Below are 8281 nucleotides of genomic sequence, written 5' to 3'. Positions count from 1 at the left end.
TAATGTGATAAGGCTTAGAGTTTAATCCCTTTTAGCCTAAATCACCCCTAAACGTGAAACACAAAATCAAACAAACACAACACTTAAGAATCCAGCGGACTCTAATGACCCCTACGAGAAACACAAATCAAATCACACATTCATCTATCTACCTATGCTAAATTTAAAGCAAGTAAAGTTGCCAAGAGTTTGAAAGAGCACCAAGGACTCTTCCAAAGCACTTGGACTTTATAAAAGGCCTTTTACCATGCAAAATAAACCCAATCAAAAAGCTAACACTAGACTATTACAAACCAGATTACACAAAAACAAATTCAAATAAAACAAGCTATGCTACTAGTCTTGTTCTTGAACGTTCTGGGTACGGTTCACTGCTGCAGGGCTTCACTTGATCAAAATATGGCCTTCAACTACCTCTCTCAGCCTAATCAAGAAATTAACTTGTCCAATCCTGCAACACAAATGAATCAAGACTGATGTCACTTACACCCTTAGTAAAATTAGTTTGCACAAAAATATAGGGCAGTAAGAACTTCCCTTTCTCTTGGCTGCACAAGCTTTCTAGTGAGATTCTGCAGCTGCTCAATTAAACTCCTGGACAATTTGAATTCCAATGAAAACAACTCTGCACAGATAATTCCAACTAAATCAGCAGATTAAACAATTCTAATCCCAATGATTGCAGGCCATACAAAACAATTTAAGGATATCAAAAGCAGTTTGAGATAAAAGAAACTCCCTTCAGTTCAGATGGCTGCTACTGGTTGCTCAAGCTATACTCATGCTCATTCTAAACTAATCTCAACTTCTATTGGACACCCTGCACTGGTTCATTTCTGCATAGGTTCATTTCTGCATACAAAATCAAACCCAAATCCAGCAAATACAAATAGGAATGGACATTAACCAGATGCAATGTGTGTAATTCAAAGCTGAACTAAACTGATTTAAGCAACCATTCAATTCTAATTTAAAATCTGATAAATCCAACGGGTAAAAATAATGATGTGCTTAATTCAACCAGGAAGTCAGAATTGGAAATTAAGTGCTTTAGTCACTTCTTAAACAAATGGAATGATGCTTTGGCAGTTAAAACAAGTTCATGCACAAGCCTAATTACTCCAAGCAAATCAATTCATGCATTAATCAGTCCATGAACAACTAACTAGGTGGCATGCAAGGGTATGCAATCAATCAATCTGAACAAAACTAAATTCTGCATGTGATTAATACCAGGAAAATATTTTCTATATGCATTTGGAAAAATGATCTCAACAAAGAAAGAGTGATGGTGCTAATAAGGACTCAACAGATTTCAACAATTGTAAGCAAACCATGAAATCAGTAATCACATTCAGACATATAATATCTCAATGATTTCAGTAAACAACTTAAAATCTAAAATGAATGCAACAGAATGCAATAATCAGATTCAATGCAAGAAAACTTTCTCTCTTGGTCCAATGGGTTGCATTCCAGCTTAATCAATCTCACTTTCCTGCACAAGTAAACCGTCAGCACACAGTTAAGTAAAACTGATTCTCCCATACAAATGTGCCAAGGAAGTGGCCTAAGTTAGCCTTACTAAGCTCACAACACTGAGGTTTCTCTTTAAAACATTTTAAGGCACTCAAATGAAATTTTCAGTCTAAACCAGAGAATCCTGTGGATCACCACCACCTAATATGCTACCATTCACACTTACCTTCTTTCAAATCCTAAAAACCAGAATGGAATCAGATTTCTCAATCAGGAAAATGGCTAGGATAAACAAGGTAATGGAATGACAAAAACAGCAAAGAAACTGACTTGAGATCAGATTAATAAAGCAAAGAAAAGATCCAATTATGATTCAGCAGAACAGAATGCATATGCATTGAGACAAAAAACCAGGAAAGTCAATCAAGACAAACAAGAAACAAGGTAATGAATAAGGTGAGCACACAAACAAAACCTAACAAGGGATCTAGAACAGATTAAGAAAACAAATAAAAAAAAATGCAGTAAGGAATTGCAGAACTGGTTGGTGAACACAGGTTTCAGATGCAAAATTGAACTTGTCCAATAGCTATTTTTAGCAATTTCAATTCTGGACACAATTACACACTGAAATCCATTCGAACAAGTTTAATGATGCTTGTTTTGATCATTCAAGGCCAGTTTACACAATTTCATAGGCTTTTACTCAAATTCACATGTTCAGTTCCTTATTTTTCTTTTCAGAATTTGCCTCTTTTGAACCGATTTACTCAACTCATGCCTTTATTTCGTTTTGGACCAAAACAGTGATTAACAAGCATTGAAACAACTTAGTTCTGCAGTTTAGAAATTTTAAAAATGGTTTGCAGAGACTCTAGGATTAAGTACACAAAATTCCAGCAATGATCTACTACTGAAATGAACAACAACAAAACAAATGACTCAAGCAAGGAAATATGCAGTTCGGCCTACTGCTTGCAAGTAATCTCTGCTGTGATTTTCACACTAACAACCAAGCTAATGCTGAGCATATCACGGCTTTTCTGGTTGGCACTTTGTTACTAGTCATCTCAGCATTACAGCTTAATTTTAAAAGTGCAGAATAGCTTCAATGTTCAGATTCAATAGCTTATTAAAACCAGAAGTTCACAACAGAAAATTCAAATCAGATCTGCTGCTCATTTCATGCATCCGAGCTCTCAGTATTGAATGTCATAGCTCATACGGTATGCACATTGAACATACAATCAGATCACCACAAACACAACTCAATTAAGAAGTACAACTTGAAGTTATGAACAAGAAAAATCAACTAACATGACAACTATGACAAAACAGAATTGATGCTCAAATAAAATGACTCAAACAAAATTTTGGACCGATTAAGATGAGGAAAAGCCTCAAAGTAAAGCTGGCACACACAAATTGACTCAACCAGAACCTACTGTAAGCAGCAATTGATGTACAGAAACCAAACAACAAACAAGACAAAGTAAAATACTCAAGACATTGCACGAATGATAATCAACAACACGGAAAATTTGAAAAAAACCAAACGCACAGATTGAATCTCAAGAACAGAGAACAGATCGAGACAGAAAATTTGAGAATCAACGAAGAGTAACTCAGATCAGAGAGAAACGAGATACTTAGCTCAAGCGGACGCGCCTAACCTAGGCTCTGAATACCACTTGATAGCTGACGGCTTGAGCTAAATCGAAAGACGGCGTGAAATCTGGATTCGATCAAGATGAAGATCCGGGAAGCAGCGGAAGAAACAGATTTGTTCAAGAACCCTGGGATTTGGAGTCGAAGATGAACAGCGAGGAACAAAACCATTGATTCGAGGTTTGTTCAGTTGAAAACCTAGGGTTTGAAACGGAAGCAGATTTGAATGGTGGAGAGGTGATTTTAATCGGCGAGAAAGGTGAGGTTCTACGATGACAGTGTGGTTCGTGGTGGAAGAGCTCTCGCTCTCGAGAGTGAAGTAGATGACGATTCGCGAAATGAAGATGTAGTGATGTGCTGAGGGAAACTCGCGAGGAATAAGCTCGCGTGGCAGCGATGGAGTAGTCAATCCACGCGGCGGGTGCAGAGTGGAAAAACCAATGGTTACGTGGAGGTAAGAGAGTTCTGGAGTGTAAATGGAAAATGAAAGATGAAGTGTGAATGGAAGGTGGCTAGAGGAGATCCTTTGGGATTCTCTAGCTTTGACTTTCAAGGGAATTAATTTCTAGAGTTCTCTCTACATAAAGTTTAATTCATTATTCTCAAAAGTATCTTACAAGAGGTGGTGACATGGTTATATATAGGACTAAAAGTCCCTCCTATCTAGCACATGCCTAACACCTTTTACACATGTTTTAATAAAAGTAAAAGAAATACTACACTAAACTAATTGGGCTTAGGCGCCGTCTATCAGTAAATATGCATGGGTTAAAGTTGTGAAATGATTTATACTCTCATGAACTAACCCCAAGGACCCATAATTAGATTGGGGACCTAAAACTCTTGCTAACTTTTTTTGTAGGATCAATATAAGTCCAAGAAGTCACTGTGGTATCTTGACAGTGGTTGCTCAAGACACATGACTGGTGACAAGAAAAGATTCATCTCTTTTGAGAAAAAGAAGCAAGGATTTGTAACGTATGGGGATAACAACAAAGGCAGAATAATGGGTACTGGAAACATTGGAGGAGGAAACACTTTGACAATAAAAGACGTCTTATACGTTGAAGGCCTCAAACATAATCTTCTAAGCATAAGCCAACTATGCGACAAAGGTTTCAAGGTAACTTTTGAGAGTGACAAATGTACTGTTTATTTTAAAAATTCTGCTGAAATTGCTTTGCAAGGTGTTAGGCATAATAACATATATTTGATTGATATTGAGAGTGCATCTAGTCATAGTATAACATGCTTAGTTGCTAAAGAAGACAATCCATGGCTATGGCACAAAAGAGCTGCACATATTCACATGCAACACTTAAATAAATTAATCTCTAAGGATCTTGTGATTGGTTTGCCTAAACTAAAATTTGAGAAAGATAAACTTTGTTCTGCATGTCAAAAGGGTAAACAAACCAAATCTTCATTTTCATCTAAAAGCATGATTTCAACATCAAAACCTTTAGAACTTTTGCATATGGACTTGTTTGGTCCATCTAGAATTAAAAGTTTTGGTGGAAACTACTATGCTCTTGTAATTGTTGATGATTACTCTAGATTTACTTGGACTTTCTTTTTAACTCTGAAAAGTGAAGCTTTCAAAGCATTTAAAACTTTTGCTAAACGTATTCAAAATGAAAAAGATTTGAAAATCAAAACTTTGAGAAGTGATCATGGTGGTGAATTTGAAAATGAATCGTTTGGAAAATTTTGTGAAGAATTTGGCATTGCACATAATTTTGAAAGGAAAAATAGATCATTAGAAGAATTAGCTAGAACGCTTATGAATGAATCTAATGTGCCAAAATACTTTTGGGCTGATGTAGTAAGTACTGCTTGTTATGTGTTAAATAGGATGCTTATTAGGCCAATTCTAAAATTAACTCCATATGAACTGTTGAATGGTAGAAAACCAAATATATCTCATTTGAAAATTTTTGGATGCAAATGCTTTGTCTTAAATAATGGAAAAGATAATCTTGGAAAATTTGATGCAAAATCTGATGAAGGAATTTTTCTAGGATATTCTTTGACTAGCAAAGCTTATAGAGTGTTCAATAGAAGAACACTGATAATTGAAGAATCAATGCATGTTGTCTTTGATGATATTGTAGACCTTGAGGTAAATCCTCTTGAGTCAAATAGACCCATTGCAGGTGATGAGGATTACTTAAGAGAAGCCCTTGAGGAGATGTATCTAAATGAAAATTATCCTCCGGAGCTTCAAGAAACACCCCAAGTCATTGATTCCAAAAGCTATCAACAACCAAGAGGACTATCTTTGGACAACATCATAGGAGATATATCAAAAGGGGTAACTACTAGACATAATTTAAATAATTTTTGTCTAACTGTTGCTTTTGTGTCTCAGGTAGAACCTAAAAATATAAAGGAAGCTCTTCAAGATGACAAGTGGTGCATTGCTATGCAAGAAGAGCTAAATCAATTTGAAAGGAATGAAGTTTGGGAACTTATTCCAAAACAAGAAGAATTCCAAGTCATAGGAACAAAATGGGTATTCAGGAACAAGCTTGATGAGGATGGAAACATCACAAAGAATAAAGCAAGGCTAGTTGCTAAGGGATACTGTCAAGAGGAAGGTATAGATTATGATGAAACGTATGCACCGGTAGCCAGGTTAGAAGCAATTAGATTATTACTTGCATATGCATCTTTGATGAAATTTAAACTATATCAAATGGATGTAAAAAGTGCTTTCTTAAATGGTTTTATAAAAGAAGAAGTGTATGTTAGTCAACCTCCTGGCTTTGAAGATTTTAAATTTCCTGATCATGTTTACAAGTTGAAAAAGGCCCTTTATGGTCTTAAACAAGCACCTAGGTCTTGGTATGAAAGACTTAGTACCTTTTTAATTGAAAATGAATTTTCTAGAGGAAAGGTTGATTCAACCTTATTCATTAAGAAAGTAGGAAAACACATTTTAATCGTACAAGTTTATGTAGATGATATCATTTTTGGGTCAACTGATGATTCTTTGTGTGAAGAGTTTGCAAAAATAATGCAAGGTGAATTTGAGATGTCCATGATGGGTGAGTTAAACTTTTTCTTAGGACTACAGATAAAACAAATGAATGGTGGAACATTCATCTCCCAAACTAAATACTGTAGAGAAATTCTTAGGAAATTTGGTATGGATAGCTGCAAGGAAGCTAGTACACCCATGGGTACTTCATGTTATTTAGATAAGGATGAAATTGGAAAAGGAGTGAATGAAACCATGTTTAGAGGCATAATAGGATCCTTGCTATACTTAACTGCTAGTAGACCAGATATTATGCAGAGTGTTTGTGTATGTGCTAGATACCAAGCCAATCCTAAAGAATCTCATTTGACTGCAGTTAAGAGAATTCTAAAATATCTTAATGGAACTACTTCATTTGGACTTTGGTATCCCTATGATGCCTCACCTAGTTTAATAGGATACTCTGATGCAGATTATGGTGGTTGTAAAATTGATAGAAAAAGTACTAGTGGAACCTGTCATTTCTTGGGATGTTCTTTAGTGTCATGGCACTCAAAGAAACAAGCATGTGTAGCTTTGTCTACCACCGAAGCTGAATATATTGCAGCTGGAAACTGTTGTGCCCAAATTTTGTGGATGAAACAACAATTGGAAGACTTTGATATCTTCCTTGAAAAAATTCCTCTAAAATGTGACAATACTAGTGCGATAAATTTGACCAAGAACCCCATAATGCATTCAAGAACTAAGCATATAGAAATTAGGCACCATTTCTTAAGAGATCATATTCAAAAGGGGGATTGTCAAATTGAATATGTTGATACCTTACATCAATTAGCTGATATCTTTACCAAGGCTCTACCTAAAGATAGATTTTTTGAGCTTAGAAGAGAGTTAGGAGTGTTAGACATATCTTAGAATCAAAATCTATGCAAATTTTTGCATTTTTCGTAAACTTAACGCTTCATAATCGATTATCACTATGTTATAATCGATTATTCATGTTTAAAATTCAATTCTGGAAAATCTTGAGCAGATAATCGATTATCATTACGCATAATCGATTATCATGCAATTCTGGGCAGTAATTATTGAACGGATAATCGATTATCACGAGCCATAATCGATTATCGCGCTGACAGTTTCAAAAATAGAGCCGTTGGAGCATCCCATAACGGCTATAAACGGCCATAAACGGCTAATTTTTCCATTTTTCTTATAAATAGCCCCCCATAATCGATTATTAGACACTCCTTTGCACCTAAATACTGCTGAAATCAAATCTAGAGCTCAAATCTTCTTCATTTCTCTTTACCTTCTCAAAATCTCATTTTCCCATTCTTCCTCCATGGCTGACTCAAGAAGGCACCGTCGCAGAACAGCTGGAGCCTCCTCTTCTTCTCAACCACGTCTTGCAAACATAGATGGATGGATTTCTGATCCAGGGAAACATGCAGACTTTGTTAATTCCTGGCAAGAAAGGAAGATCATGGCGGTAAAGTTTATTCGTCTTGACTTTTTCCGCTTCTATGGCTTTCAATTTCCAAACACTTTTGTTGAGCAGGGGTTAACGCATCTGTTAGAACAAAAAGGATGCATTTATCCTGATCTTATAAGAGTCTTCTACTTCAACTTGCGCTATCGAGATGGGATAATATCTACTAAGGTCAAGGGAGTACGCATCATTTTAGATGATGACGTTTGGACAAATGTTGCTCAACTTCCCATTTGGGATGATGCTGTCAAAGTCCATTTAGGACTTGAAGATTTCAACAGGATGATGACTTTTCAATCCTTCCTGCGTCATCCTGAACGGCAAACAAATAGATGGCAATTACTGGTTGGAGGTTTTAAAGTTGAAGAAAGGATGATCCACTACTTGATTGTCTGGATTTTATGTCCTAGAGCAACAAACCATGCTCAATGCTCTGAGCAGGATTTACTTCTGTTGTATGGGATTCTAAATCACATACACATCGACTGGCCTGCTCTCATTGCTGACACAATGGTAAAAGCCAAGAAATCCCATTCATATCAATTTCCCTATGCTCTTCTTATTTCTAGGATTTTAGAATTCAAAGGTGTACCTGTTGAAGGAGAACTCGTTCAAACTATTGAAGCTATGGGATCAGAAATTGGAGATACTACCTT

This window comes from Vigna angularis, chromosome 10 (genome assembly GCF_016808095.1).
Source record: "Vigna angularis cultivar LongXiaoDou No.4 chromosome 10, ASM1680809v1, whole genome shotgun sequence".
NCBI classification, from domain to species: domain Eukaryota; kingdom Viridiplantae; phylum Streptophyta; class Magnoliopsida; order Fabales; family Fabaceae; genus Vigna; species Vigna angularis.
Note: the sequence above shows the minus strand (reverse complement) of the source record.